Source organism: Varanus komodoensis, unplaced genomic scaffold, assembly GCF_004798865.1.
Source record: "Varanus komodoensis strain SLA01 unplaced genomic scaffold, ASM479886v1 scaffold113, whole genome shotgun sequence".
Lineage (NCBI taxonomy): Eukaryota > Metazoa > Chordata > Lepidosauria > Squamata > Varanidae > Varanus > Varanus komodoensis.
This window is the reverse complement of record NW_025335325.1, coordinates 329,000-337,161: the sequence shown is the minus strand read 5'-3', so window position 1 is coordinate 337,161 and position 8,162 is coordinate 329,000. Positions and strand designations below refer to the sequence as shown.

The 8,162-nt window shown below is 52.0% G+C and overlaps 1 protein-coding gene across 3 annotated transcripts in view; it reads right to left on the bottom strand.

The window, feature by feature from the left end:
- POLE4 (DNA polymerase epsilon 4, accessory subunit) overlaps positions 1 to 8,162 on the bottom strand; it is a 16,353-nt gene that overhangs the window by 7,463 nt on the left and 728 nt on the right. The window lies entirely within an intron of this gene.

The window sequence follows — 8,162 nt, the reverse complement described above, 5'->3', positions numbered from 1 at the left end:
GTTGCTGGGGAACCATCCCGTCTTCCCGTTGAGGGTCCCCTCCCACCGGCCCCCTTCCTCCACGCGAGTGACGTAAATGATGTCGCCCTTGTTGACGGACAGCTCATCCTCGTTGGGTTGCTTGAAGTGGAACCGGGCCTCGACCACCCGTTGGTGACCGCCATTTTCAGTCATCTCCTAATGAAAACCAAGGTGAGGAGACAATGAACAGGGGCTGGGCCTTTGGGGGTGTGGAGGAGGCGGCTGGTTGCGATCTGCTTGGCCATCGTGCGTTCTGTCCAGAGGGGAGTTTGGTCAGTTCAGCGGCTCTCGGGGCCGCTGGGAGACTGGGCCGTACCCAAACTCACAGCGCAGGTGGGACCCGAACCAGGAAATGAGGCGCTCGCAGCACAAGCACGGTGCAGTGCAACTTGTCCGCACGAGGCTTCCGGCCCGGTCCCTCTGCTTCTGCCACCTTCTCACCACATCCCCTTAGGAAGCGCTGAACAAAACGTACCACCACCCTTAACAGTAGTTGCAGTTGCCGTAGGGGCCCCGGGACGCTGCTTGGCCCGGGGCCCATCGTGCTGTTCAGACGGCCCTGCCTCCGGCTCTACCCCTTCACCTTTGGTCCATGGCCCACCCATGCTTCTCCCGGGCCAAATCCAGGCTTTGGGCTGGACGACACTGGACTGGCAAGCCCAGGGATCCGGCGCAGCATCAGGGCAGCTTCCAGGACCCAAGGGACAAACCTCCGGCAGGATTCTGTCACTTCTGAACTTCTCACAATGGGAGAGCAGCCCATTTGGCCAACCCTAAAGAGTCACTTCCAGCAAACGCAGCCTGACTTGTCCTGTTTGGACAGACTGCCCGTCCTTGTATCATGCAGTCTGCCCAGCTGCCAGAAAGGCTGGGCTAAGTCCACCCAGCCCGAGTTCATCATTAAATGAGCTTCAGAAACATGAGGACGAGTAGCAGCATGCTCACCTTCAGACTGCGGTGGGCCAGAGCACTTTCCAACATGCAGTGTCTGTTCCAGGGGTGAGTCCGGAAAGAAGGTTTTCAGGGCGGGCAACTGGAGGCATTTGGGATGACTGGCACTGCACAGGCAGCCCTTGACCACCTCTACATGCCAGATGCCCTCAAGGAGCAGGAGCTCCTCCACCTGGAGGCTGCTGGGATCACAGCAGGCTGTCCCAGTGTCCCATCCTGTAGCCGTAGACGGGTAAGGAGAGGGGGCACAGCAGCCTGCAAAGCCTGACATGACCCAGCCATTCCAACAAGAGAAGCAAGCAAGCCCTGCCTTGGGGCCACCACAGGAAGGCTGCGCCTCCTGTTGGGGACTGGGAGGAGTGCCCACCAAGGCGTCCCAAGCAAGCAGGTGGCCCCGTCCCCCAGAAGCCGGTCTCCAAGTCTCAGGAGCGTGACATGCACTGCGAGAGCCCCTTGGCTCCCCCCCCCATCTGGGGGCTCCTAGAGGAGGCACCAGTCTTGATAAGGATAATTGGATGTGGGGCAGCTTCACCTCCCTGCCCCCCCAGGATTGCCAGGAGGGTGATTTTTGCACTGCTGCAGTTAGAGGAGGACCTGGATCTGTGCATGGACTGCCGGACAGGTCAAGCCAGAGTGGACGGAGAGCTGCTGCTTTTAGCATCCGGGAGGCTGGAAAAGTTGAGGTTGATTGCCCACCCACAGAGGCTGGAGGCCCCCGTGTCAGTGAGGCCGTGCATCCGCTGCCTATGTCAGCTCACTCTTTCCAGGAAGCACTCAACCCACAAAGAAGTTTCAGCAGCATGGGCAGCTCCTTTAAAGTCCAGGTGGACGCGTGGAGCAAATAAGCTGCCCTTCTGTTTCTCTGCCATTTTGATGTCCCACAATGCCCCTGCAGGGTATTGCCCTGGAGCATGGTGGGGCAAAATTGGCAGCATGGGTTTTGGGCGGGCAGGCACGTGGCCGGGGCCAGCCACGGGGACCAGCTACTCCTCGCCTTCTTGGATCGAAGGAAGTCCAGCGTGGAGACCTGTATGGAGAGGTCGAAGATGATGATGATGATGATTATAATATTTCTATGCCGCCCCTTGCCGAAACCTCGGGGCGGCTTACAACATGATAAAATACATTGAAATACAATAGTACATAATAAATTACCATTAAATATAAAAATACAAAAAATACGTTGATTTACAAATACAAAATTAAAATGATCAGTATAAAATAAAAATATAGGAGGAGAAAGAGAAGGAAGAAGAAGTTGCCCAGTCCAGATCATATGTTTTAACAATTGACATGATGTTTAAATAAAAAGGTCTTTACCTGGCGCCGAAAAACCAGTAACGACGGTGCCAGGCGGACCTCTTTGGGGAGTGAATTCCATAGGCTGGGTGCCACCGCAGAGATGCTCAAAGTGTGGGGACTCATCCTCTGGGGACCCCCACAGTAGGGCCAGCAGGGGCCTACGTCAACCCACACAGGGCTGCCAGACAGATCTGTGAGGGAGCAAAGCAAACGGAGAAGCGCATTGGCACCCGTGGCTTCAGCTGTTCATGGCTTCAAACACTGGAGAAGAGAAGAACGCTCTGTCCTCGCAAAGGGTGCTGAGTTTGGGTGCAATCTGAGTTTCGGTGCTGTTCGAGGCTAGGGCCGCCCAGTTTCCAGGCACTTTTCAGCAATTCCCATCTGCGTCGCCTGAGTTCCCTCACAGGTTTCAACAAAGAGGGAGAGGGAATGATGTCCTTTCCTGAAGGGAAACTCTTTTATGGCATATATGCTCAGTCGTCCGTTCAAAGGGAAACTGGAGCCAAAACATTTAGGAGATGATGGAGGCTTGGAAGGGCAACAGCGAAGGAATTAGAAAAGTAAGGCTGTTTTTCTGGAGACCAAGGCCAAGACCATCCACACTGTTGCATTCCCAGTCACAAGCGTGGGTGCGAAAGGAAGAAAAGCAGTGCTGGAAGAGAACTCCGCAAATACCCCGGGCTGACGGAAAGGCAAAGAAGCGGGTCCTAGTCCAGATCAAGCCGGAGCTTTCCCTAGAAGCAGCTGTGACAAAACGGAGGCTGTCCTACTTTGGACTCATCATGAGAAGGAGAGACTCCCCGGAGGAGACCATCATGCCAGGGGAAGGGGAAGGCGCGAGAAGAAGAGGAAGACCAATTATGAGATTCCCTCAAGAGCCTCTGCCATTGAACAGCTCCATTTGGGATACTGTGCAGAGATGGAGATTGCTGGTTTCCGTTCAGATCATGGGATGTTATTTCTTGTCTTCCTCTATATCAGGTTTCTCTTCTGATTCCCACAGAGAAACCCATGCTAGTGTTAGTGCTCGCCGTGTTTTGGTTTGTTTTTAAATCTCTGCAAGAAGCCTGAGTGAAAGATTAGCTGGAGAGATTAAGGGTCTGCTTGAAGTCACCGGGCTGTCGTATCCCCCAGCAAAGTCCAGTTGCAGCCTGTTCGGACGTTTTCCTCTCTATTCAGACCACAGTTTCCATCAGCAGCAGCCAGCCTGGCCAGGGATGGTGGGAGTTGCTGCACTGCACCAACTCTTTCTGCCAAACTGTCCCCCTTTTCCCATGAATTGCACTGTGAATAATCAGCTGCAATGGTCTATGTTTTTCATTTCTCATTATACCACTCGAATATTCTAGTTTTACTGAGTTTTAATAGTTTATTTTATTTATGTATTTATTTGCTAGTTGCCCTTTCAGCCCATGACATTTGTAGCATCAACCGAGTTCCAGTGCTTCCACATTTCTTCATGGGGATCTGTGTTTAAATCCATGATTCCAGGCTGGCCAGTAGAATGGGAAATAGGTAATGCACAATCCCAAGGCTCACGTGAAGTTTTCGTCACGCATTCCATTTTCCAGCTTTAAAAACTTCCTCTGAGCCATTTCTGTTCTCACTTTCACGGCATTGTTATGAGTCCACTGCTGACTTAAACCCAGTTCCAAGGCACTGCTTGTATCAACTTTGCTCCATGTATTCAGTTTGACTTTTTAACTGTGTGTCTCAGCCAACTTAATCACAATGTGCTTGGCTTTCTTAATATTAATTTTGACACCCTGTTCCTTAATGTATTGACAGTAACAATAAAATAAAAAGTGTATTTGGCATCATTCAGGTGTCTGCACTGGCCCAATCATCCACGCCCACAATACCAACGATGGGCTATATTAATAATTAGCATACTTCTGTCATCTGAATCACGCCGTGCGTTCCTTTCCAAAGCTGCCTTGGGAAAGCGGTGAATAGGCAATAGGAAAATACGTACATTATCAACCAATTTTTAAAAAGTGGGCATGATTCCAAGAGGACCCACATTAATCTTTCCCTACTGGCTCTTTGAGATGGTGCTGCTTGCCTAATGCCCTAGAGGCAAGAGGTGGAACTTTAAATGGAGGGATGAGGAAATAACTGTGGTGGGGCGGGGGGGGGGGGGGGGGCATCACAGGGAACAAAAGGTGTGAGACCACCCTCGGATTGCAGGAATTGCCAGCTCTTAGATTAGCAGAAGGTGGGAGGAAGGAGAGCTGATTATCTGCAAAGAAGCCAACAGGCAAAGTTCAAATTTGGACTTGGTGCAGTGATGGGCAGGCAGAGAGGTCAGTGAATGGGGGTGGGGGGGGGTGGGCAGAACTCCCTCACTTAATATCAGGTAATGTTTTGCTGTGAGAACAGTCAGTGGACCACGGGGATGCAGATGGTGACTGATGGAGCTGGGATTGTTGCAAAGAAGTCCAGTGCTGGAGGGATCCGCAAGGTCATCCAAGCCAGCACTTGCTGGGGCGGGAAATCCTGAACTGGGGAACCCCAAGTAGAGGAGCTGTTTGAAGGCACCTGCCCGCCCTCCAGGTTAAAGGGTCCCTGGGCAAACACATCCACCTTCCAGATCAATGGCTGAGTGGCAACAGTGGGAAAGGACCCCAGTGTTGGTGTTTGGGAGTGAGATTGCTGGGAGAAATATCAGCCAGTCGCAGACTCTCAGCCCAACCTGCCTCACAGGGTTGTTGTTGTGGGGATGAGATGGAGGAGGAGAGTGATGTAAGCTGCCTTGAGCCCTTTGTAGGAAAAAGGCAGGATATAAATCCCAAAATAAATAAATAAAAATAAATATGGATTTCTGTAATGCGCTTTACGTGGGGCTACCCTTGAAGACGGTCCGGATGCTTCAGATGGTTCAAAATAGAGTTGTCAGGATGCTGTCGGGGCCTGGGCGATATTCTCATATAACCCCAGTCCTCTATCAGCTCCATTGGTTTCCCATCGAAGTCCAGGCTCAATTCAAGGTGCTGATTATTACCTATAAAGCCCTAAATGGCTTGGGACCAGGATACCTAAAGGAACGCCCTCCCGCCCCCTGAGATCGGCAACAGAAACCCTCCTCCGGGAACCCTCTGTGAAAGACGTTAGGAGACAGAGTACCCGGAGGAGGGCCTTCTCTGTGGTGGCACCCCAACTATGGAATGCACTCCCCAGAGAGGTCCACCTGGCACCATCATTATATGTTTTTCAGCACCAGGTCAAGACCTTTTTATTTAATCAATATTTTAATGTGTTAATACTGAATTTTATTGTTGCCTTTTATCAATTTGCAGCCAGAGTGTCAAATTCCACTCACCCCGTCCAACGTCAAGATGGTGTACCTGCCGCCTGCGGCATCTTTGCTCAGCGAAGAGGTTCCGTCCTTCCTGTGGCCACTTGGAAGCTCCCGCACCTGCAGCCACCGAGACCCAGCAAGTCTTCGAAAGATGAGCCTGACCGCTGAGGGAGCCGAGATCCCTACGTGGCCACAGCGAAAGCAGGGAGAAGTCCTCACCAGGGCGGCTGCTGCTGGGGTGTGGGTCCCAGCATCTCTTGGACTGGATTGACCAGGCCTGGCCTCCGACACAACTGACTGTTCATTGCTCAGATGCACTTGCTCCTGCAGAGAGACTCTTGCCCTCGAACCGGTAATCAGCTGGGGTGAGGGAAGCAGACAATAAAGAGAGGGCCTTTTCAGTGCTGGCACCACAGCTGTGGAATCGCTGCCTCTCTCCCCCCACCTCCAGGAGAGGCTATATTACTGTCCTTTCATTTCCAGGTGAAGAGCTTTTTCTTCTCCCATGCATTTTTCTCTAAAAAGCCACAGTCCTATAGCCTCTTACCGTGGCGTAAATGCCGCTGAACTTAGTGGGACTGGGGTCCAATCCAAGGATTAGATGGCCTCCCGGGCCATCTAGTCTGACCCCCGGCTCCAGCCGGCTCCGCTCATGACATGCCCTCCATGTGCACGTCCAGCCTGTCCTTGAACACCCGCACCGATGGGGCCTCAACGACCTCCCGGGGAAGCCCATTCCTCACCCTCGGCGTCCTGACTGTCAGGAAGTGCTTCCTGGCATCTAAATGGAAGCCTGGTTCCCTGAGCTTGGCTCCACTGGAGCGCTTCCTGCCTTCCTCTGCAGGGGAGAAGAGGTCTCTTGTTCAGACAGAAATGACTCCAAAGATCTCCAGTCTCTCCCAGCCTGCACAGCTTTTATTTTTGGTTTCTTACGCTAAGAAGAAACATAAGATTCTGCTTGCAAAGAATTGGGGTGGTATTGTATCTTAACTGCACTGATGGTTTTCAGTCTTGCCCTGGGTGCTGCAGAAATGCAAGAGATACTCGTAACTCTCTTCTCCCCAGAAGAACGCCTCTGCTTTTCAGAGCTGCTCCTGTAAGCCACGGGTTCATGTAGCCAAGCTCTCCCTCTCCGCGTTCCGAGGAAAGGTGCATCTGTTGCATTTCTACGTCTTGTCCGGTGACGGAAGACAGGCCTTCCTTTATTTAAAGCTTATTTTTCTCTACCGTTCAGCCAAAATCATTCCTGGAGCATTTACCAACAATCTGCTGAAACCAACACAATCCCTATCCACTGGATTGCAATAAAAAAGATGTGAGACAAAAGGAAAAAGAAGAGGAGAGGAGAGGAGAGGAGAGGAGAGGAGAGGAGAGGAGAGGAGAAAGTGATCTCTCATGGGAACCTACAGAGTGGGTGGGAAGGATGCCAGGGTAATCCCAGCTGCTGTTTTCAGGCCACAGGGCTGATTTAATATGTAAGCCTCAGAGTACAGCTGGAAAAGAAATTCAAATCCTTAAGTGTGGGCATTGGTAGGTATCCATTTTTACTGAGACTGAGCTACAAAAGCAAACTAGTTCTCTTTAAGGAAGTTTCAGACTCCTTTGCGTTTGCTGCCGCCAGGGGATTACCCAGGCGTGGGATGCCTGAGGTCCTAGCATCCCCGGCTGTGCAGGGTTTTAGATTCATTTCTTGGGAAGCAGAGAAAAGCCTGGAACCTGGACTAACTGTTTGCTGAAGGACTAGGACAGGCCAGGGCGTGGAAGAAGCCGCCTGAGACTGCCTTCGTTTGGTAGAGCATAAAGGGAAAATGAGGTACAGCGGCATTGCTGCAAAGCGAGGCCGCAGACCTGTTCGGGCACCCTCTAATTCCCAGCATGACCCAGCCAGAAGAGATGGAAAGTGTGGGAATTTCCTCTCTCTCAACCTGCATAAGATTGCACCCGAAACTGAGTCTTTTAAAAAGCAAGCCTGGAAACAGAAGCCACCCCCACCTACCGCAAACCTCTGTTGATCTGCCGTTGCAAGGGAAAATATCGTCCGCTGAGTCAAGGACTGCACCCAGAGCTTTGCCTTGCGAGCTCTGCTCCTGTGCACGTGCCAAGTGCAGAATCCCTGCAGCTCGTGACTGACTAGGGATGCTCCAAGGGTCAGAGGTTGGATCCCATCAGCTCTTGCGAGCAGAGATGGGTGATGGGAACTGTAGTGAGGGATGTCTGGAAGTTGTCCACCTCATGAACTAAGAAGAGTTTCTTTCTACTGACCAGCCTCATGGACGGGCACGATGCTGGGTCTTCAGCCCAAGAGTGGCAAGTGAAGCTCATACCTAGACCAGCATGCCAGAACCTAGCAACCAGGCCCTCTATAATCCTGCAATATACTGCATGTCTTTCCTTCTCCCCCCGACGTCTTTCCCCTTTGTCTTGTCCAAAGCACCCAAAGGAAGCACCTGTTCCTGCCAAGGTGTTGATTATGACCTACAAAGCCCTAAACGGCTTGGGTCCTGGCTACCTGAACGAGCGCTTACGTCCGTATATGCCCGACCGCCCTTTGAGATCTGCGGGAGAGTCCCTTCTCCGGGAACCCTCC